Source organism: Protopterus annectens, chromosome 10.part0 (assembly GCF_019279795.1).
Source record: "Protopterus annectens isolate FY-2018-M chromosome 10.part0, PAN1.0, whole genome shotgun sequence".
Taxonomy (NCBI): Eukaryota; Metazoa; Chordata; order Ceratodontiformes; family Protopteridae; genus Protopterus; species Protopterus annectens.
This window is the reverse complement of record NC_056744.1, coordinates 1800858446-1800881370: the sequence shown is the minus strand read 5'-3', so window position 1 is coordinate 1800881370 and position 22925 is coordinate 1800858446. Positions and strand designations below refer to the sequence as shown.

The following is a 22925-nucleotide window of genomic DNA, read 5'->3' as shown; positions in this document are numbered from 1 at the left end:
TTCTCACCTTCAGTGCCTTTTATGCCTCAGGAAAAGTCAAGCTATTTGACTACAAGCTGTGTGTGCATTTCCTTTATCAATGAAACTTTCCTGGGGATGGATTCTAAGATGGCAACTGAGTTGTGAAGGTCTGCTTTTCTTAGCTCTCAGGCTACACTGGACATTTTGGTTAGTTGCACTATGCTTCAGAGATTTTTTTTCCCCACTGAAAACATTTGGGGCTATATTTTATTACAGTCTGCTATTTTTTCAACTTTCTTCTTTTTTATGTAGAATTATAGCTATTTTATTTATTTGCGTATTCTACAATTTTCAGCAAACCTAAAGTATTGTCTTTTCACCAGCATGACAAGCAAAGTTGAAAATGGGATGGAATCACAAGTTACTAAAAAAAATGTTTTCTTCAATTTCAACACCAAAGAAAGAAACTAAACCTAAACAGCAGCAAAAAAAAAAAAACAAATCAGAAAGGGGGGGGGGTATGGGATTCAGGAATCACAGGAGAATGACCCCAGCAGTCAGTACTAGACCTAAAGGGAGAATCAAGGCTGTAATGCCTTGTAAAGGTATGTACAGAGGACCACGTAGCTGCTTCCAGAATGCTTCTAGAGTTCATCCCTTTACAATACACCATCAAAGAAGACAAGAACTTCAAAGAGTGTACCAAAATATCGTCTGGAACTGATTTACTATGGTGGGTATAACAAGAGGCAATAGCCAAGGAGAACCATCTAGAAATAAGTCTGTTTTGACATGGGTTCTCCTTTTTTACTCCCAGCATAAGAAATAAGTTTCTGATCAGCTTTTCTAAAGGGCATTGTTCTGTCAAGATAGTACCTGAGCTGCCTATGCATGCCCAGAGTATGTAGAATCCTTTCCCCTGGTTCCGAGGGTTAGGAGAGAACACTGGGAAACTGATGGCCTGATTCAAAGTAAGCTCTGAAATAACCTTGGGCATGAATGAGGGATTTGTTCTTAAATAACGAGCTATCCCAATGAAACATCAGACAGGGTTCACCCACCCACCACAAGAGCCTGCAACTCAGACACTGTTCTTGCAGATGACAGAGCAATGAGAACAGTTTTCCACGCAAGGAACCTTAATTCTACCTGATATGTAGGTTCAAATGGAGATGTAGTTAACTTTTCCAGCACAAAATTAAGATCCCAGGAAGAAGAATTCTGTTTATATGGTGGTCTCAGGTGTAAAACTCCCTTCAGAAATGATTTTACGAAAAACACTGACGAAATTAGAGGCTTCATGGGTAAACACACTGAAATGGCCACAAGATTCACCTTTAAAGAGAAGTATGAAAGGTCAAAGGCAAGGAACTCTCAAATATTTCAGCATCAGTGGTACATAATCCCAGACTAGTGTCGAGCTAGGTTTTCTTGCGTCATAAAAGCTTTTCTAGTAACAGGCTTCCTCAAGTCTTAAAAGATTTTCTAGCAACAGGCTTCCTCGCGTCCTTTCATTCCTACTGCACTTCTGCTGAAAAGACGAGCCTAAAAGGTATTAGAATTGAATCATACAAACGGTTAGCTGAAGATGATTGGGGTGCAGCAAACTCCCCTGTTGGTGAAGCACCCTCCAAGAGGAAAAAACGCTGAGAGAAGAAGGGAGCCACTTTTGAGATTTTAAGTATTTTTTCTCTGTTTATTTGCTAAGTTTTTCTGCATAGCTGCCTAGCTTGAGCATTTTCTGGCTTGTTAAACTTGATTTCTGTATTAGTAGCTGTATTTAGAGCACAACCAAAAGCTGTTTGCTGAATTTCCTGTTTGCACTTAATTTTAAATCGTTTTTTTCTTAAAACTTGCATATTTTCTGTCCTTGACCTAGCACTCTTGTGTGGGGTCATTTACTGCACTGTTATAACTTGATATTACTTGTGAACCTCTGCTATCTCTGTAAAAACAAAACAAAAACAAAAAAATCTTGCATTTTTCCCACTTTTCTGAGAGTTATAAAAGTTCAGTTACAGGCTTGCTGTTCCTGAACTGTTTGAAAGTTTCTGTGAGGCCATTTTTGCTTGGGCTGAAGGAGGGTCTCTGTGTTCATCAGTGGCAGTGACTAACATTGAGCAGCTTCCCTGCTTCCCGGAGAGGTGGTTACTGACTTGAAACTGTAGTTTTATTGGCCACTAGGGGTCATTTCCATAACTCCTTCATCTTCCTCTCTTAAAACCTAGTTGCCTCGTGGTTTGAGCGTCTTTTCAGGCTTGTTGGCTGTTGGTGAAGCACCCTCCAAGAGGAAAAACGCTGAGAGAAGAAGGGAGCCACTTTTGAGATTTTAAGTATTTTTCTCTGTTTATTTGCTAAGTTTTTCTGCATAGCTGCCTAGCTTGAGCATTTTCTGGCTTGTTAAACTTGATTTCTGTATTAGTAGCTGTATTTAGAGCACAACCAAAAGCTGTTTGCTGAATTTCCTGTTTGCACTTAATTTTAAATCGTTTTTTCTTAAAACTTGCATATTTTCTGTCCTTGACCTAGCACTCTTGTGTGGGGTCATTTACTGCACTGTTATAACTTGATATTACTTGTGAACCTCTGCTATCTCTGTAAAAAACAAAAACAAAAAAAAATCTTGCTTTTTTCCCACTTTTCTGGGAGTTGAAAAAGTTCAGTTACAGGCTTGCTGTTCCTGAACTGTTTGAAAGTTTCTGTGAGGCCATTTTTGCTTGGGCTGAAGGAGGGTCTCTGTGTTCATCAGTGGCAGTGACTAACATTGAGCAGCTTCCCTGCCCCGGAGAGGTGGTTACTGACTTGAAACTGTAGTTTTATTGGCCACTAGGGGTCATTTCCATAACTCCTTCATTTGTCCTCAGAGGAGTGGTTTAAGGCAGTAACTTGTAGTTTATTGGCCATTTTGGGTCATTTCCTGTCTTTTCCAGCCCCCTGCTATAAAGCACGCTTTAGCGCATTAGCGCGATTTAGCCCGATTTAGCGCGGAGTTGCTACCGTTGCACACTAGGGCAGCTCCGGTTAAGCAGGTTTTAACTATTCGGGCTACCTAAAGTCCACTCTTCAAATTTTCCCTTAAAACTACCTTCCTCGAACTATACTACTGATCTAATCAGCGTATCCTATAATTAAAAAGATCATCTCTACTTGACTCCAAGTAGACTATTCTCTATCTGTTAAACGTAGCACTTGCTCCTACAGTACTTATTACCTTGATACGGCACTCTTGTCATAGATAGTACCCCAAAAGGCAACCCCCATTTCTCGGTCACCCACGTCCCCGGAATCTTTTTAAAGTTTTTTTGTCTATTCCTTCTAGCATGTCGAGGGATCAGTTGCTAGTGTCCTCTCCTGCTCAGCTGGTGAACCTGGGAATATTGAGGCAATGTTACAATTGCCTCATGTACACAGACAACCCTCTCCTCCTCCCACAAAACACAAATACATGCGAGAGATGCAACTATACGGCCAAACTGGAGGCTGAGCTCTCTCAACATAGGACTGGCAAGACCAGTCAGGAGGAGAAAGTTACCACACACACTATAGACCCAGTCTCACATAGTACCATTACAACCTCAAATCATACACATAAACACACAAAGACATACTCGGAGGCTCTGATCAAAAATCTACCAAAACAGCAGAGGCCACCAAAGCAGACACCCAAACAACCACCACCTCAGAACACAACACCTGCAACACATAGACCTCACAGTCAGAATGTCAAACAGTCACAGCCCTTAAGGCCAAACACAATGCCAGACACACTAGTCATTGGTGACTCCATAGTCAGACACACTGACGTCCCGCTCACCAGACTGAGTAAGGAGAAGGTCACAGTAAGCTGCCTGTCGGGCGCTAGAATCCGCCACATAACGCAAGCACTGAGGTCTCTCAACAGCAGGTACAAATATGACTCAGTCATTGTCCACGCTGGTGTAAACGACCTGAGACGTACCTCCTTGGACTACATGAAAAGAAACATTGAGGAGCTCTGATTATGTAGCCCAGGCAGGTATGACCCTGACCTTGAGCAGTATCCTACCTTCACCAAGAATGATGCCACAATACAGAGATAAGATGATCAGCTTTAACAATTGGCTTAAACACTGGTGTCATTCAAAGGGGATCCAGTGTCTGTCTGCCTGGGATGACATGCTGGACAAGCCGCGCTGCTTCGCAAGGGACGGCTTGCACCTGTCACCCCTGGGATTCCGGATATTGGCAAAGGCTCTTGCCACCCCCATAGTGCCTTTTTAGGCAAGGCTCAAATTCTAAACCTACCACCCTAGAACACAAAAAGGAAAAAACTAAGGGTAATGCTGCTCAATGCCAGAAGTCTAAATCTCAAAATGCACGCACTCGAGGCCCTTCTCAGTATGGAGAACATCGATGTCTGTGCTGTGACAGAAACCTGGTTCAAGGCTCCTGAGAGCACCCCAGCGCTATCAGGTTTTACCTCATATCATGCGTTCCGGCCCCAAAATCTGGACAATACCAAGAAAGGAGGGGGTATCCATATTCATCAAGGACACCCACACCTCAAGACTGGTGGCAACGCACGATGCATCGGAGACCATCCAGGTGCAATTAACCATAGGCAAGACTGCTCTGCAAATTGTAGCATGTTACAGGCCACCCTCACAAACTCAGGAACCTCACATGGCCTTCCTGAAAACACTAGAGGGGATAAATGTATCACCAAACACCATCATACTAGGTGACTTCAATTACCCTAATATAGACTGGGAACACTACTCAAGCCCAAACACCCTAGCCCAAAAGTTCCTGGAATTCATAAACTCAAATGCCATGGAACAACTAGTCACCATCCCCACAAGAGGAGATAACATACTTGATCTCATCATCACGAACATGGGAGCACAATGTTCAACACCGGAGGTGTACCCCTCACTGGTGAGATCAGACCACAAACTAATCTCGCTGGAGGTCCTCATCCCACCCCCACCTGAAATAAAAAGACCACAGTAAAGAACTTCTCAAAAGCCGACTTCACACTTCTAAAGACTAGTGTGGTCTCCTTTAAGGCCCCCGAGCGGGAAAACAGTACTCAAGCCGCTGAATCACTTACAAATGCCTTCTACCAGCACCTGCAGGACTGCATGGATAAGGCAATCCCAAGCAAAACAAAGACTCTTTGTACCAAAGGCAAGCGTCCAGTCTGGTGGACCCCAGCCATAAACAAACTCTACAACAAAAGGAGGAAGCTACTACAAGATAGAGCAAAATCCTTAAAAGGTAAGACACCCTTGATCACTATAAGAAAAAACTAAGAGCTCTCATAAAATCATCCAAAGCAAATTTCGAGAGAAAAATAGCTAAAGACTCAAAAGACAATCATAAGTCCTTCTTTAGCTATGTTAGAAACCTGGGAGGAAACTCCCAGATATGCTCAGAGCTAGTTCAAAATGATGTGAAGATTACTGATCCTACAGACATTGCCAACATACTGGCTGACAGGTTCAGTGCAAACTTCTCCCCTCCCCCGAAGAGGAGAGATATCTATACCAAACGATTGCAGCCCCCCAAACATCTCCAGTGCCCAAGTGAGAACTGCTCTCTCCAAAGCAAAAAACACAGCATCCATGGGACCTGATGGTGTCCCCAGCTGTGTGCTCCATGAACTCAATGAGGAATTAAACCCACAGCTAGGACAGCTGTTTAATCAAAGTCTTACCTCTGGATACGCACTCCAGGAGTGGCGCACTGCAACTGTGGTACCACTTCACAAAGGCGGTGCCTCCACCGACCCTGGAAATTACCGGCCCATTAGCTTGACAAGCCTTATCTGCAAAGCCATGGAGAGGATCATAATGGACCTCATAAATAAAGACATAGGGAATTTGCAGACTTTGGATCCAACCCAGTTTGGCTTTGTCAAAGGCAGATCATGCCTTTTAAACTTGGTTGACTTTTTCAAACAGTCACCAAAGCCATTGATGAGGGAAAGGCAGTCCATACAGCCTACCTCGATCTGGCTAAGGCCTTCGATACAATACCCCATTCGGGTATCATTGAAAAACTCATCAGCTTAAATGTCAACCCATACATCACAAGATGGGTTGCAAACTGGCTGAGTGACAGAACCCACAGGGTCAGAGCTGCTGGCGCCATGTCAGACTCAAAGCCTGTCACAAGTGGTGTCCCACAGGGCTCAGTCCTGGGCCCACTCTTGTTTGGCATCTACTTTTCCAAGTACAAGCAAACACAGGAGGGTTATGGCTGACAAAGTTTGCAGATGACTGCAAACTGGGCGCCATAGTAGAAAACACATCTGACACAGATATCCTTCAGAAGGGTCTCACAGAAACGGATAACTGGTGCCAGAGCCACGGCCTAAAGTTAAATGCCAAAAAATGCATAGTCATACCCTTCGGGAAAAACAAGGTTACCCCTAGCTACCAAATAGGTGGCAATCCACTGAGCACAGAAGAAGTTATCAGGGACCTGGGGACCCAGGTTGATAGTAGTCTGTCATTCGACACCCATGTAGCTAAAGTAGTTAGGAAGACCTTCTACATTGCCCACCTTATCATGAAGGGATTCTCATCTAGATCAAGGGAGGTCATAGTCTCCCTTTACTCATCACTCATCAGACCAATGATTGAGTACAATGCCCCATTCGAATGTATCTGACCCGACACTTGCAGCAGCTGGAGAGGCCACAAAAGTTCCTCACCAAAAGGATAAAGGGTCTCAAAAATCTGTCCTATGCTGCCCGACTGAAAGAACTCCAGCTCTATTCAGTCGCCACCGCTGCTCAGAGGTGACCTTTGCCTAACATACAAGGCCATGTCAAACCCAGATTTGATGAATATGCTTCACCTCAAAAATCTAGATCCATCAGAGCCACAAGGGCGGAGACTTAAACCTTGACACGGCTATTAACAGGACGTGCTGGAGGGATAGATTCATCACCCAAAGACTCCCTATGCTGTGGAACAAAATCCCGGTACATGTGAGGCAGAGCACCTCGCTGGCCTTGTTCAAGAGAAATCTTGACCAATGGATGGGAGATCGCAGATATACCCCAGGGATTACCTCAGTGTCACTGCTCGACAGAGGCACAGCAAAATAATGGGTATAGTTCCCCATACTAAAGGGGTGGCGTAAGCCACAAATGATGGGCTAGGCTTGTAAATGCCCTCGGGCAGATAGCCTAGTATGAACCTATGAACCTATACTATGCGACTAGGTCCAGTTTACAAGGAAGCTTATATTTATTTACCCTTGGCCAATTCAATAAGAAGGGAGAACCAGTGCTGCCTGGGCCAAAACAGGGTCACCATAACTATTTTGGAGAGTCTTTCTGAATCTTCAGAATTACCCTGGATATCAATGGAAAATACGGAAATTCATGAAGGAACATTCCTGTCCAAGGGAAGGGAAAAAAACATGTTTTCCAGGACTATTTTCAGAGAGTCCTGGAGCAGAATCTTTTGAGTTGTCTGTTTTGAAGGGAGGCAAACAGATCTACTTGAGGTGTTTCCCAAAATTGGATCAATTCCTGAAGAACCCCTTGTTCAATTTCTATTTGTAAGGGTCATCCAGGTCCTACTCAGCTTGTCTGCCACTACATTTTGCTCTGACGCAATGTAAGATGCTTAAATGGTTAAAGATTACTGAAGAGCTAACTCCCAAGTGATTATAACCAAACTGCACAGGGGGTACAATTTTGTACCTCCTTGCTTGATGATGTACCATATCACAGTGATGTTATCTGTAATCACCTGCAGAGGTCCTAAGGACCATAAATTATGAGGTTTTAAGGCATGTATCACAGCCAACATTCTCTTTTACATGTGTGCATTTTGGTCTGTCTGAAGAATCCTAGAGGCCTTGAACTTTTCCCCCAGGGAAACTATCCCCCACGCAAAATTTGAAGGGGGGGGTCTGTGGAGGTTAAGGTGAAAGGGCAGAGCCTGCAATTGCTTGCATATGTAGTCTTCACTAGTGCAGTTCCTTTTTTACAAAACCAAAAATTGGTATCTGGAAATCCAGAAGATGCCAAGTGCTGGGACTACTTGCTTTTAAGATACTATTGAATCATTCTCACGTGTAACCTTGCAAGATGAACAATTAGAATCACAGATGCCAAAAAAAAAACACAATCCTGACAATAGGAGTGCTGGAACCATAGGCTAAGGGGGGAGCCCCCTCCCACAGTTTCAACACAATGTCCAATATGCCTCCAGAGTAACGATTGCATAGAAACATTTGCAATGGCTTGTTCAAGGCAACTGCAAGATCAAGCTACCAGAAAAAGACAATTTGAGTGATAAACCATCTTTTTTTCTGGCTGCAAAAACAAAAACCTCTTACTTCTCTTAAGTACTCTGCTCAAACAGTTCAAAATGTGTACCAGCAAGAAAAAGGAGCAGGGCCCACTGCCCTGTGTGGACCCTGCTCTTTTTGCTTGCTGGTACACATTTTTTCTGGCTGCCTGAGCTCACAGTTATGATGGAAAAGCCTATACAGGTTTTTAAAAAGCCAAAAATAACAGGGTAATGAAGGCTCAAAACCAGGGACAATTTTAATCATCATTCTTTTAAAATTTTAATAGAAGAGGCTTTCCATTAACAGAAGTATGAAACAATGTCTGATATTAGTAATCCTCTGCATTCCTCAAAACATTTGCTTAAAAATTTCAGACAAAGCCAAAAATAACAGAGGGTGGGGTGAAGGGTCAAAAATCAAAAATAGATTTTAAACATTGCTCTTATAAATGTAGAAAGATGGTACAATAACAGGTTTTTGCATTAGCATGCGTTTCCTGAATTTATGAAGTATCAGAATCGGATGCTTCATTATTTAGTGGGCACAGTTCTCAATGGCTTGCAAGACAACCACAAATTTTACCAACAGATCAGAAATATGAGGCAATAACCTGGATATATTGTGAAATTCTATACAGGAGAGAAGTATGATCCTGAGTGATTTATCAGAAAATCATTTCACAAGGGACAGGGAAAAAAAGTGAAATCAGGGATGCTCTGCAGAATTCTGGACAGTTTATTATTCATTGCGGTTTGTTTACCTGGTACGTGAGCTGCTCTGTTGATTCTTTTTAGCCATAACTTGAGATCAATAGCAGTAAAGATAATTTATGCAAAGTACAGCATAAATGTAGATGTCCGAGTCTATCCTTGTTGCAGTCATCACTTGTGGATTATCCCTGCTGGGTAGCCCTCGGCCGGCCTGAATACCAGAGTAAAGGAATTCCCTCCTGCGTCGGCTGCAGTTCATCTGAGACAGACGTCAGGACATCTGGGTTATAAAGAGAGGCAGCCGGCACCATTACATCAGTTTTTTTTGCCCCCAACCTACAGCGGCCCTGCCAAGACGGCCTGAAGAAGGCCAACCTAGAGTAGCCCATTAGGTATGATGCAACTAAAACAATAACATGGGGAAGGAGGACTAACAGTGAATACACTCGAAGATCAACATTTATAGTACGTGTACACAACTGTACTATGTTCTTCGCGTTTCACTGCTGCAGTCATCACTTGTGGGAAGATTCCCAAAGCTGAAAATTAGGGTGGAAGGGAAGAAGCCTTAGAATAGGGTAGCACTGATCTAGGTGGAAGACACAATGCCCTGCAGGACTGCAGAAGCAAAGCCTGCCCGGGATTTGGAGTAGAGAGGCAGCTGGTAGTGTTTTGTGAAGGTGCGATCAGATGTCCAGGCGGCAGCTTCTAGAATATCCTTGGTAGGGATGCCTCTGAGGAAGGCAGTGGAAGCAGATGCTCCCCTAGTGGAATGGATTCTGACCGATTTGGGAGGTATTTTCCCATGGAAGGAGTAGCAGAAATGGATGCAGTGAGATATCCATTTAGAAATTGTCTGCTTGGATATAGGCTCCCCCTCTGCCCCAGGGCAAAGCTGACCAGCAGTTGGTCAGTCTTTCTGAAGGACTTGGTCCTGTCCAGATAGTATCTAAGCTGTCCGTGCACATCCAGTTTATGTAGAATCCTTTCTCCACTATTCTACGGGTTTTGAAAGAAGGTTGGGAGATTGACACAAAGGGTCACGTCAGATACCACCTTAGGCATAAAGGTGGGATTGGTTCTAAGAGACACCTTGCCAGCATGGAAGATAATGAAGGGCTCAATGGCCATGAGGGTCTGCAGCTCGGAAACCCTCCTGGCTGAAGTTATGGCTAGCAGGAAGGCAGTTTTCCTAGAGAGGTGCTTCATTTCTGCTGAAGCAGCTAGTTCAAAAGGTGGTAAAGTCAATTTGTCAGTACATAGTTCAGGTCCCATGCTGGAGTGGGTGGCCTTATAGGTGGTCTGATGTGACACCCCTCTAAGGAATTGTTTTAACAGGGGCTGGGAGAACATGGATAGCTCTGTAGGGGAATGCACAGACAGTAAGGCATGAATTTTGATGGAGGAGTAGGACAATCCCTCTTGCACGAGCTCCGCCAGGTAATCCAGGACTAACTTGAGAGATGCTTGGGAGCTAATTCCCTTAGTTTGGCACCAGGCAGTAAATCTTTCCCATTTTCCTGAGTAGGATTTCCAGGTGCTGGGCCTCCTTAATGATATCCAGAACCTGCTTACTCAAAGGTGGCCTGATATCCGCTTCTGGGGTATAAGCCATGCAGATAGGCTGAGAGTTTGTAGATGTGGATGCAGTACTGACCCTTTTTATTGGGTTAGCAGTTTGTCTGTGAGAGGCAGGCTCATTCCTTGGTCAGGGTGAGGCGCAAAGGATACCAGTGCTGCCTGGGCCAGTTTGGGGCAATGAGGACAGCCCTTAGCACTTCCTCCCCGAATTTTAGACGTACCTTGGGAATCATTGGCAAGGGAGGGAAGGCATAGACAAACAGGTTGTCCCAACAAAAGGAGAGAGCATCCACCTTCCAAAGCTTGTGGGTGGAATTCCCTGGAACAGAACCTGGTCAACTAACTTTTTCACTGATGCAGAGAGGTCTACTCCAGTACCCCCAAAAGGTGTGTGATGCTGAGGAAAGTTTCCTTGTGTAGCTGCCATTCGTGAAGGATCAGGACACTTCTGCTGAGGTGGCCTGCCAGGGTGTTGTATTCCCCTGGGATGTACTGGGCTATCAGATGAAATCCCATCACGGAGGCAGTCTGCCAGATTAGCATGGCTAGATGGCAAAGGGGTAGGAGTGTGCACCCCTCTGCTTGTTGATGTACCACATGACTGTAGTGTTGCCTGTTTTGATCAAGAGCACTCCTGGAGTGAGGTGGACTCTGAAGGGTTTAATAGCCCTGTGCACCACCATCATTTCCTTCAGGTTGATGTGCAGGGCTAGATCCCTCTGATTCCAGGTGCCCTGAGTGTACGTCTCCTAAGTGAGCCCCTGAGGCCATGTCTGAGGCATCTGTGGTGATGGTCTGACCTTGTGGGAGGGTGACAAAAGGTAGACCCCTGTTCAGGGTAAAAGCTTCTGTCCACCATACAAGTTCCTTCCGAAGGCTGGGAATCCGAGGCAGCTGGTGTTCCAGTGACTGAGAATGTTGGCACCATAGGCTCCTTAAGTACCACTGCAGTTTCCTCGTGTAGCCTAGAATGCAGGATGCCATGCACCCTAGTGCTTGCAGAAACCTTCTTGTTGTGAGGTGTGTCCTGCGAGCTAGCTGGGAGAAGTATAGGGGAGAAAGCTCTGCTTTTCTGCACAGAGGAAGGCTCTTTGGAAGGAGGTGTCCAGGAAAGCTCCCAGGAAGATTATCCGTCTTCTGGGTTGTAACTGAGATTTTTCCTTGTTGATGGTAAATCCCAGAGAGGCTAGGAGGTTTGGGGCAAAAGATAGATCCTGTTGGAGTTTTTCCCTGCTGTCCGCCTGGATGATGCAGTCATCCAGATAGAGGGAAATATGTATGCTTTTCTGTCTGCAAAAGGCAATGACAGGAGCCAGGCATTTGGTGAAGACTCTGGGAGCAGCGGATAAGCCAAAGGGCAGAGCAGATAATTGAAAATGCTCTGAAGCAGAGTAAGCTCCTACAGGACTTCCTTATGGGGATGTGGAGGTAGGCATCTTTCAGATCTACGGTTACTAGCCAAGCATTTGGTGACAGCATTGGCAATAGTATTTGAAGAGTTAGCATTTTGAATTCTGGCACTAGGAGGGATAGATTTAATATGGATAGGTCTAGAATAGGGCACCATGTGCCCTCTCTTTCCTGGGTACTAGAAACAACCTTGAATAAAACCCTTTTCCTGTTTGCTCTTCTGGAACTGGTTCCACTGCTCCTTGAGCACAGAGTTTCTGAATCTGGCAGAGGGAGTCTGTTCTCTGATTTGTTGGTATGTCTGGATAACCTAATAATTTTGGGTTCTCCTTGAAAGGAGAATTTGCACTCCTGGAAAATATTTAGGACCCACTGATCTGTTGTGATGGTTTGCCATTTTTTTATGGATAGGGACAGCCTTCCTCCTAGCCTGAGGGTGGGGTGTGGGGGAGAGGGGGAGTCACTGTGCATCCTTAGGGTAGAGAGTGGACTTAGAACTCCCTTGTCTAGAAGTGGTGGAGGTCCCCTGTCTAGGCCTCTGCTGGCTTTGGTGCTGCTGCCTGGAGGGTCCATCTCTGCATCCTTTCCTTTGGACAGTTTTGGTTTGGGCAGGAAAGGACCAACGCTCGGTGGGAAAGTTCCTACTGAATCTACGGGGTTGCACCTGCAGGAAAGCCTTTGACTGTCTGCACTGATTTGGCCTTATGCTCCATTTTCTTTATTACTTCCTCTGCTTTAGGATCGAACAATTGTTCCCTATCCAAGGGGACGTCCAGAAGTTTTGATTTAACTTGATCAGGCAAAGGCTGTTCTTCTCAACCATGCATGCCTCCTAATGACTGATCCCGAAACAGCAGCTCTGCTAGAAGCTTCTAGAGCATCAAAGCCGCAATGCAGGGAATGTTTTGCCACTTGAGAGCTGGAGTGTATCCGATCTCCTAGTTCTCTGGAAGCAGTACTCGCTCTGGTAAGAAGGAAATTTTCTGCTTTAAAAGTTCCAATGTGTTCTGCTGATATTTAAGCATGTGCAATTGACAGTTGAGGGCTCTAATGGCTAAGGTAGCCAAAGTGTATACCTTTTTGCCCCATCAGTCCAAGGCTCTGCTCTCCTTGTCAGAGGGTAATGGGTTCTTGGAGGAACTGACCCTAGCCTCCTTGGGCAGCTGGGTAATGACCTCTGGGTCGGTTGCAGGATTCTTGAATAAATACTTGTTGGTATCCGGAACCCTGTGGTGTCTCTTAGGCTTTCTAGGTGCAGGAGGGAGGGCATCTGGGTTGAGGCCAGACTCCAGGAAGACATCCTCAACTACATCCAGTTGGAAGGAAGGCCAAGGGTTTGTGCTGTGGTAAGTCCAGGAACGCTCTCGATCTCCTCTTTGATTGACGGTAGTCCTGAGCTTCCCAATGGAAGTGTTCTCTGAGAGTATTTAAAGTTTCCCCAAATGAGAGATCCTCAGGAGCGGATGCAGAAGGAATGGATTCCTCGGCATCTGAATCCTCTAAAGCAGTTAGGGGCTGCTGTTCAGTGTCTGAGTCCAGAAATTCGGAGTCCTCTGACTCTGGCTCTGACAGGACCTCTGGAGAAAGGTCCCTTTTTCTTTTGGCTGTTTTGGCTGGTGGCGTGGCAGTCATTTTTTGTCTGGTGTTGGTCATGTGAAAGGCCTCCTCGGAATCCGGCGCCTGCAAAGCAGCTCTGTACCAAATCATGGGGCTGATGACGGCACGTCAGGAGGAGCATCGTGATCCGGCAGCATACCAGACTCCAAAAGGGTTTCAGTAGAGGCCTGTGGTGGTTGTACAGCCATCATCATGGGCTGCGCAGGCACTTCACTGAGTTCCGCGGTGCTAGTTGACGGTAGATTAACTGACTTCAAGTTTGTGTCGTCTGTGGGCCTAACCTTCTGTGGTCCCTCTCTTTCGTTTTCTTTTTTTAGGAACTTCCACAGTAGAAACCACAGAACCAACATCCGGGGACATTGTGGCCTGGGTCTAGACAAGTCACAAACACAGGTTATGGAAGTCTCAGTGTGGTATTTGTTTTCCATAGCATAGACAATTATTTACTTTTTTGGACACTGGTTAAGTGCAAGAAAAAGACCCCCCAATGGGGCACTTAGCTTTAGTAGATTTTCTCGTCACTCTGCAATGGCTGACTGACGCACTCGTAAACTGCTTCAGCTTCAGGCTACAAGGCAAGAAAGACTGATGTAATGGTGTTAGCTGCTTCTCTTTATAGCCCCGATGACCTGACATCAGTCTCAAGCAACCTGCAGCAGACGCTTTACTCTGGTATTCGGGTTGGCAGAGGGCTACCCAGCAGGGATAAAGTACAGTTTTGTACCTACCATAAATGTAGATGTCCGAGAGGCATGCATCTGCAGTCCTTACAAATGGGTTGTCCTGTCGTCAGGCAGCCCTTCGGTCGGCCGGATTCCAAAGTCTGGGTCTGGCCTCGGCTGATGTCGCACTTCACCCGACGTCATAGCTGCAGTTCTTCGGGTATAAAGGTATCAGCCGACGCCATTTTCCTCAGTGTTTCTTGCCCCAGATGCCAGGTGCCCTCTAGGAAGGCTAAATTTGGATAAATGCAAATGGTTCCAAATAGTAGAGAGCAAACAAAAAATAAGCATGTATGTACATATATACAAACAAATACACCATAATAGATTCCCCAGCTAGCTACAAGATGGGCAAATACCCTAGGAGTACCACAGAGGGAAGGAGGGTGGGTAATCCTGACTGCAGATGCATGCCTCTCGGACATCTACATTTATGGTAGGTACAAAACTGTACTATGTCCTTCAAGGATGCATCTGCAGTCCTTACAAATGGGTAGAATACCATAGCCAAACTGGCCGAGGAGGAGTAATAAGATTATGGTGTAGTTAAGATCCCTTGCAAAACAGCAGTGGCAAAACCTGCTCGGGATCTGGAGTATAAGGGTAGATTATAATGCTTGGCAAATGTATGCACGGAGCTCCAAGTAGCAGCCTCTAAAATGTCTTTGGTAGCCACTCCTCGTAAAAAAGCTGTGGTAGTGGCTGTAGCTCTTGTAGCGTGAGGTCTGATGTTTTCTGGAGTTTTCTTCCCATGGTGAGAGTAACAAAATCTAATGCAATTTCCTATCCACTTAGAGATTGTCTGTTTTGAAATTGCTTTTCCTTCCATTCCTGTTGCATATGCTACCAGTAGCTGGTCAGTTTTTCTATTGCTCTTGGTCCTGTCCAGGTAGTAACGCAATTGTCTATGTACATCCAAGGTATGCAACAGCCTTTCTCCCTTGTTCTGTGGGTTGGGAAAGAATGTAGGTAGGTGGATAGCTTGGTTTAAAGATACCCTGGAGACCACCTTTGGCATAAAAGTAGGATTAGTTCTCATGGACACTCTATCTTGATGGAAGATAAGGAAGGGCTGTACTGCCATTAATGCCTGTAGTTCAGAAACCCTTCTTGCTGAAGTGACTGCAAGCAGGAAAGCAGTCTTCCATGATAAGTACTGTAATTCTGCTGTTGCTGCTGGCTCGAAAGGAGGGAGTGTCAACTTTTCTAACACAAAGTTCAAGTCCCATGCGGGCAATGGTGGCTTCCTAGGTGGCTTTACATTTTTAATTCCTCTCAGAAACTGCCTGAGCAGAGGATGTGGGTCCATGTTGTATTCTGCTGAAATAGCTGATGCATGAATCTTAATGGAAGAATAGGACAGGCCATTGTGGAAGAGCTCTGCCAAGTATTCCAGGATGTTAGCTATGTTTACCAGTGACACATTTTCTCCTTTTGCTGCACTCCAAATGAGGTATCTTTTCCATTTTGCTGAATATTTTTTTCTTGTTGAGGGTCTGCGAGCCTCCAAGATAATGTCTTTAACCCTTTGAGATAAATCTGGGTTATTTTGCCTTATGCAATGTTCCAGGCAGCCAGCTGCAGTGTTTTTAGGTTTGGATGCAGGGTTTTGAAGTTAGCTCTGTGTTAGCAGTAAGGGAACTAGGGGCAGAGGCCATATTTGTTCCCGAGACATACTCCTCAGTAATGGGTACCAATGCTGCCTCGGCCAGTCTGGAGCTATCAGGATGATCCTTGGACGGTCTTCTTTGATCTTCAATAGCACCTTGTGCATCAAAGGAAGAGGTGGGAATGCATATGCTGTCAGGTTTTGCCAACTGAAGGATAGGGAGTCCATCTTCCAAGCAAGTGGGTGGTATGCCCTCGTGCAGAATTTTTTCAATTGGTGGTTGTGTGGGGATGCAAATAAGTCTATTTCTGGTAGTCCCCATTTCCCTCTAATGGTTTTGAAGATGTCTGGATGCAGCATCCATTCGTGGGCATCCGTGGTAGTTCTGCTTAGGATGTCTGCCAGTATATTTTCTTTTCCTGGTACAAATATTGCTTGTAACTGAATGTTGAAGCTCAGGGCCACATTCCAGAGGTCCATTGCCATCCGGCATAGAGGGTATGAATGCATGCCTCCTTGTTTGTTGATGTACCACATAACTGTGGTGTTGTCCGTCCTTATCAGCAATTGACCCTGTCGAAGAAATGGTCTGAATGTCTGAATTGCCAGTTTTACTGCCAGCATCTCCTTTTGATTTATGTGCAGGTGCAGCTGGTCTTGAGTCCATAAACCTTGTATGCAGTTGTCCAACATGTGTGCCCCCCAACCGAGGTCTGAGGCGTCCGTTGTGATGGTCTGGCTTGGTTGAGGTCTGTGGAAGGGCAGTCCTTTGTTCGATTGACAGGCCTGAGCCCACCATTGGGATTCTTGCTTCAGGCATGGAATTATTGGAATTAGGGTTTCTAGGCTGTGCTTGTGCTGAGACCATAAATTCCTTAGGTACCACTGTAACTTTCTCATATGCAGTCTGGCATGTGGAACCAATATTATGCAGGATGCCATGAAACCCAAGGCTTGCAGGACTTTTCTTGCTGTTAGCTGGTTCTGCTTTGTTAATGCCATGAAGTAGAGAGGGAGGTGCTTCTGTTTTTCTGCTGTTAGGAATGCCATTTGGTTTGATGTGTCCAGCTCTGCACCCAAGAAGGTTATCCTTTGGGATGGTACCAGCCTTGACTTCTTTATATTGACTGTGTATCCCAGGGCTTGCAGTAGATAAATGACCTTTTTCAAATCTTTTGTTAATTTGTTTTTGTTGTCCGCTTGTAACAGGCAGTCGTCCAGGTAAGGGTAAATTTGAATTCCCTGAAGCCTGCAATGAGCCATTACTGATGCCAGGCATTTCGTGAATACTCTGGGCGCAGTAGACAAGCCAAAGGGCAATGCTGAGAATTGATAATGCTCTGATCCTGCAAGAAATCTGAGGTATCTTCTGCAATTTGGTCGTATGGGGACATGCAGGTATGCCTCCTTGAGATCTAGAGTTACCAGCCAAGACTCCTTGCCCAGCATGGGAAGAAGCTGCTGTAGGGTCAGCATTTTGAATTTTGGAACAATGAGGTATGTGTTTAGAGCGGACAGGTCTAGAATAGGTCTCCATTGGTTTTCTTTTCTTGGTACCAGGAAGAGTCTGGAGTAAAATCCTTGCCCCTGTTCCATAGACGGTACCCTTTCTATAGCTCTCATGCTTAGTAAGTGATTTATTTGTTGTAGAGCTTCTGTTTTCTGATTTGGAGGTAGGTTTGGCATTTCTCTCTTCCCTGGTAGAGTATGGAAGTGAAACCTGTAACCTTGGTCTATTGTCTGTAAAATCCATTTGTCTCCTGTTATGCAGTGCCAGTTTACTGAAAATAAGGCTAGCTTTCCGCCTAAGGGTGCTTCTAGTTGTTCCCTGGTAGGCGGTGCCAGAGCCAAGTCACTGTGATTGTCCTGTGGAAGTGGTGGTGGCTGGATCTGTGGCAGTACCTCGCTGGTTGTTAGTCTGCCATTGACGTCCCCTGTAGGCACCTCTGGATTGACCCCTGCCTCTTGAGCACCTGTTCCTGCCTCTCTGGGCTCTGGAGGTGTCTGGAAAGGACCAATTCTTGGAAGGCCAGTTCCTACTAAACCTTGGAGGCTGGACCTGCAAGAAATCCTTGACTGTCTGGACAGATTTTGCTTTCTCCTCCACCTTCTTCAGCACCTGCTGTGCTGGGGAGCCAAACAAATTGAGCTTATCCATAGGAGCATCTGGGAGCTTTGATTTAACATGGTCTGGTAAGGACTGCTCTTTTAACCATGCATACCCTTCTGATCACTGTACCAGTCATAGCTGATCTAAAAGAAGCCTCCAGTGCATCATAGCCGCATTTTAAGGAATGATTACTGACCTGCTGAATGTTATGTACCATTTCCTGAACAGATTTTTTGTCTAATGGTTCATCCGAGGACAGTTTTTTAGTTAACTGATCTAACATAAATTCCTGATACTGAATCATGTGGAATTGACAGTTTAAAGCCCTAGCTGAAAGAGTAGCAGAAGTGTAAACTTTTTTACCCCATCTCTCTAAGGCCCTAGATTCCCTTTCAGAGGGGAGGGTTTTTTTGGCAGAGGTAGCTGCTACAGCCTTGGGTCCCTGGGAGATAGTTTCAGGATCTGCAAAAGGAGCCTTATACAAATGATAATGTGTGTCCGAACCCTGTAGTACCTATCGGGCTTAGCAGGGGCCGGGGGAAGAGAATCAGGAGCAGTACAAGCATCATTAAATGCATCATCCACAACAGTAAGTACTGGAGGAATGGCTAAAGGCCTATGCTGTGGCAAATGCAAAAAGGTTCTAAGCCTTTTCCTAGAGTCTGAAAAATCTTGGCCCTGCCATTGAAATTGTTCCCTCATAGCATGCAAGGTTTCCCCAAAAGAAAATTCCTCAGGCGGAGAGGCAGAAGGAATGGACTCTTCTGCATCAGAGTCCTCATAAGGAGAATAAGGGCCCTCTGGAGGATTTGTATTATCTGAATCATCAGAGGAGTCATCTGAAGAAACTGGCACAGGGGGTTCTGCTCTAGGCCTCTTCTCTGGAGGTGGGTGAGAGGCCCTGTCTGGGTGGGGTTGGGATCCCCTGATCAAAGAAATGAGATCCTCTGCTAGACTAAGCATTTGAGAACTAGAGCTAGGCCTGTGAGAGGGGTCTTAGCAGGCACAGTTTTGGTAGATTTTGCTGCTTTAGCCCTGGCAAAAGCCTTAATCGACATGGATGCAGGGGGCCTAGCAGCTCCACGTGCTGGAGTAGAAATATCTAAAGGAATAGTATCAGATAAATCCTGTGAACCTGCAAGAGCAGGTGGGAGTTCAGTAGCAGATTCAGCCATGCTGGATGAGGCCTCGGTAGGAGGCAAGCTTTCGGCCGAAGGAAGAACCGTGGACTCTGTTTCAGCCGAAACCGAGACACTCGCGGTTGGCTTAACCGCGGTTTCGGCCGAAACCGCGGACCGCGAGTGTCGGTCCTTTTCCTTGCGCTTTTTAGTTATTTGCGTAGTCGGAGTTTCCGACGGCATAATGTAAGCAAAAGCGGAGCCGAAAAACTCCTCAGCAAATTCCGACCGACATCTAAGCGTCCGTCGGTTGAAAGAAGCACAGGCTAGACAAGCTGCTACGTCGTGGTCTGGGCCTAAACAAGGTAGGCAGTAAGAGTGGAAATCTTTATGAGGTATTTGTTTCCCACAAGTTAAACAGTTACTCACTTTTTCTGACATCGGCTGAGGCAAGAAAGAGTCCCCAACGGGGTACTTAGCTTTTTAGAAGTCTTCGGTAGTAGTAATCTCTGGTTCTGACCGACCGGCACTTGCGAACAGCTTCTGCTTCGGGCGCCACGCGGCAAGAAAGACTGGGGAAAATGGCGTCGGCTGATACCTTTATACCCGAAGAACTGCAGCTATGACGTCGGGTGAAGTGCGACATCAGCCGAGGCCAGACCCAGACTTTGGAATCCGGCCGATCGAAGGGCTGCCTGACGACAGGACAACCCATTTGTAAGGACTGCAGATGCATCCTTGAAGGACATCCCACAAGTGATGACTGCAACAGTGAAACACGAAGAACATGTACAATAAAACATTATATTCACATAATACTTTGTACAGTTAACAGGTATGTTTATAAGTTGGCACAGACCTGCATGTTTACTGTTTTCGCCCACTGAGTAAAAGATAGGCTTTAACTCTCCTAATAACCTGTTTTAGGTAGACTTTGCCACAGCCGTACATCTGACTGAAGCTAGACTGATTTCTAGTGTAATAATCATTTTGCTGTATTTAACTGTTCATTCGTACTGTTAAACCGACTTCCTGCTATCTATTTGTGACCATTACGAAGGTAGACAGAAATTTCCTGACAAGGTATGGCAGTAAGCCATAAAAAACAGTTCAGAGTCACAGTTATTCCAAGACCAGCAAATCTTATGACCAGTCACATTCTGCCAGGACCTTTCTTCAGGTAGCACTTCCATCTCCAGGAGTACCATACCACTAAAACCCTGAGTAAATCTGTGGATACCCAACTGCATTGCTTAACATACAGATAATGTTTGTTCTAAAGGTTTTGGAAGTGTTGTGTTATAAACATGCTTCTCCACTTTGCTGTATTTATCTGCTGGTGAAGATTTAGGTCCTTGGTTTGAGTACTGGTGAAGATATTAGACTTGAGAGACGCAGGAGGTCCAGGATGACTGGGTCTCTAATGGTGCAGCAAGCAAGACAGATCTCTCCTCAAAAGTCACTTCCAGCACATCTTCACTGCTCAAGGACTTTAGGCCTGTGATCGTTTTAGTTAAGAACCTTAAGGGTCTTGCTAATTGTTTGATAGGATAAATGAGGTATACTCCCAAAGGGAGCACTGTACTCAATAATTGTCCTGATCAATGCTAAGTATAAGGAAGTGATTACTTTTTCAGACCACAATAAAATTCCTTTGGCAACTAGGTGGCCTAAATAAAAGGATTTACTGACAACTGTTGTCACATGATGGTCAAAGGACAGAGCAATATCAGCCTATGTATCTAGATCCCTGACAAAACTCTCATTTTTGTAATTGTGTGTTGTACAGTATGAGAAAGAGAGGGGTGGTGTATACAATACAAGGAGGGGAGGGATAGTCTACCAAAAGTGATACTACACTTTTTAGAAATTTAGATTTGAGCTAATTTTTAGTAATCCAAGGGTTTACTACGCAGAATTCACTGAAAAGAGTTTAGATGTCATGCTGTGACTAATCATCCTCCTCCTCCAGTTTGCTGTCATCTGCAAACTTGTTAGCCAGAGGTCCTAGCTCTCCACTTGGAGATCAGAGAAGTAAATACCAAAAAGAAGATTTTCCAGCACTGAGCCCTGAGGGACACCCTTGATCCCTTTCATACTTACAGATGAGGCGTCTGCAACTCACACTTGTCTGGGCCCTGTCTTTCAGCCAGTTTGCTATCCATGTTACCAAACGTGAGTTGATTTTTACAACAATTGGCTTTTGCATGATGCCAGTATGAGGGACTGCTGAAGTCCTTCACCAAGTCAAGATACATGCACTGCATGGCCACCATCTACAGCCTCTGAACCCTTTGAAGAAGTTTACAAGGTTTAATAGACAGGATCGACCCTTCACAAAGCCAAACTGTTGGGGTTCACGTCAAATAAGAGTCTTGATATCACAGTTTATGAGGTTAGCTAGAATATATGCCATAGTTTCTGCAGATGTGATTTGGAAGGCTGACAGGGCTTTAACTACCCAGGTCAGTTGTAGGGCCACCCTTACTGAAGGGATCACCACTGCAGTGCACTACTCATCAGGGACAAAGCCAATAACTTAGCTTAAGTTAAACAGCTTGAGGAGTGTGCCTGCAAGGGCATGTTGAACACTATTAAGCAGCCAGGTACATGACACTTGGTAATAAATGTACAATCAAAAGGATTGTTAAAGACCAGAAATCTGACAGAACCAAACATCTTGCAAATTTTTTCTTATCCAGATGTTAGTGTTATAAAGAGTAACAAACATGGTTATGTTGTGTGATGTACTTGAATGGGACGATCCATGGCATTACTGAGCATTTTGACTTTGGTCTTTGATGTACGGAGTGACTGGGAAAAGGACTCCATTGCCCCCCCCCGCTGTCCACTGTACCCCCCCATACCCTTGTTGTGCCCCTTACTTCCTTACTTTCCCCCCATCTTGGTCCTGTGACACCATTCAGATAACTTTTTTGTCTTGGTTTCCCATATTGATTTTTCCTGCATTGCTTCAGCACGTCTTAAACGGCCAAATTTACACCAGAGGAAATAATGAAAGGAAGCCAGCGTCTCAGCCCCAACCCCACCCCCAGAAGCCAATGGGTTCCAGATGCTCTTGCGTTCTATTTTAGAGCTTTCCCCCCAACCTTTTGAGACAAATATGACCTGAAAAAAATTGTGCCCAGAGAAAGAAATTAATTCTTGCTCTTCATTTGTTCCTGTATCCTTTCACCACTCCCTAAACTGACAAGACTGCAGTACAGTAACTGTGGAGGAAATAACAGAATTAAACAGTCTGCAGGCTGCTTGGGCCTCAGAAGGTATGGGATTCTAGACGGTGTGAAATACATTTTAGAGCTTTCCCCCTGCCTTTTGTTATAATTGTAACCTGGACAAAAATCACAACTAACTAAAGAAATTCAGTCTTTTTTTTTTTTTCAAAGAAGAAATAAGTTGTGCCCAAGGCTTATCGATCAAAGTTGACAAAAAAGTGGTTCCCAATAAACTGAGAAGATAAATGCTTGGAAAGATATATCTACTGTATCTTAAAACAACATCTCTCTCCCAGTTGTAAAAAAAAAAAAAGAAGAAGACAGTCACCTCTTGTGTATACCTCTGTTATTAGATTAGGATGAAAATGAATGAATAAATAGGCTCAGTCATATACTTCATTACTGGCGTAAAACATCAAATGGCTTGCCTCGTATCCCACCCCCTAAAATACAGCTACCACCATATGTGCGTTCATCTGATAACCAGAATAACAGTAACATATTTTAACTTGTGATCACAGATGTATACTCACAATGTGCCTCCTTACCCAGT

The 22925-nt window shown here is 44.9% G+C and overlaps 1 protein-coding gene across 3 annotated transcripts in view; it reads right to left on the bottom strand.

Moving 5' to 3' along the window:
• The window catches only part of PHKG2 (phosphorylase kinase catalytic subunit gamma 2), a 556437-nt gene that overhangs the window by 99464 nt on the left and 434048 nt on the right, over positions 1-22925 (bottom strand). The gene's annotated exons all lie outside the window — the stretch shown is intronic.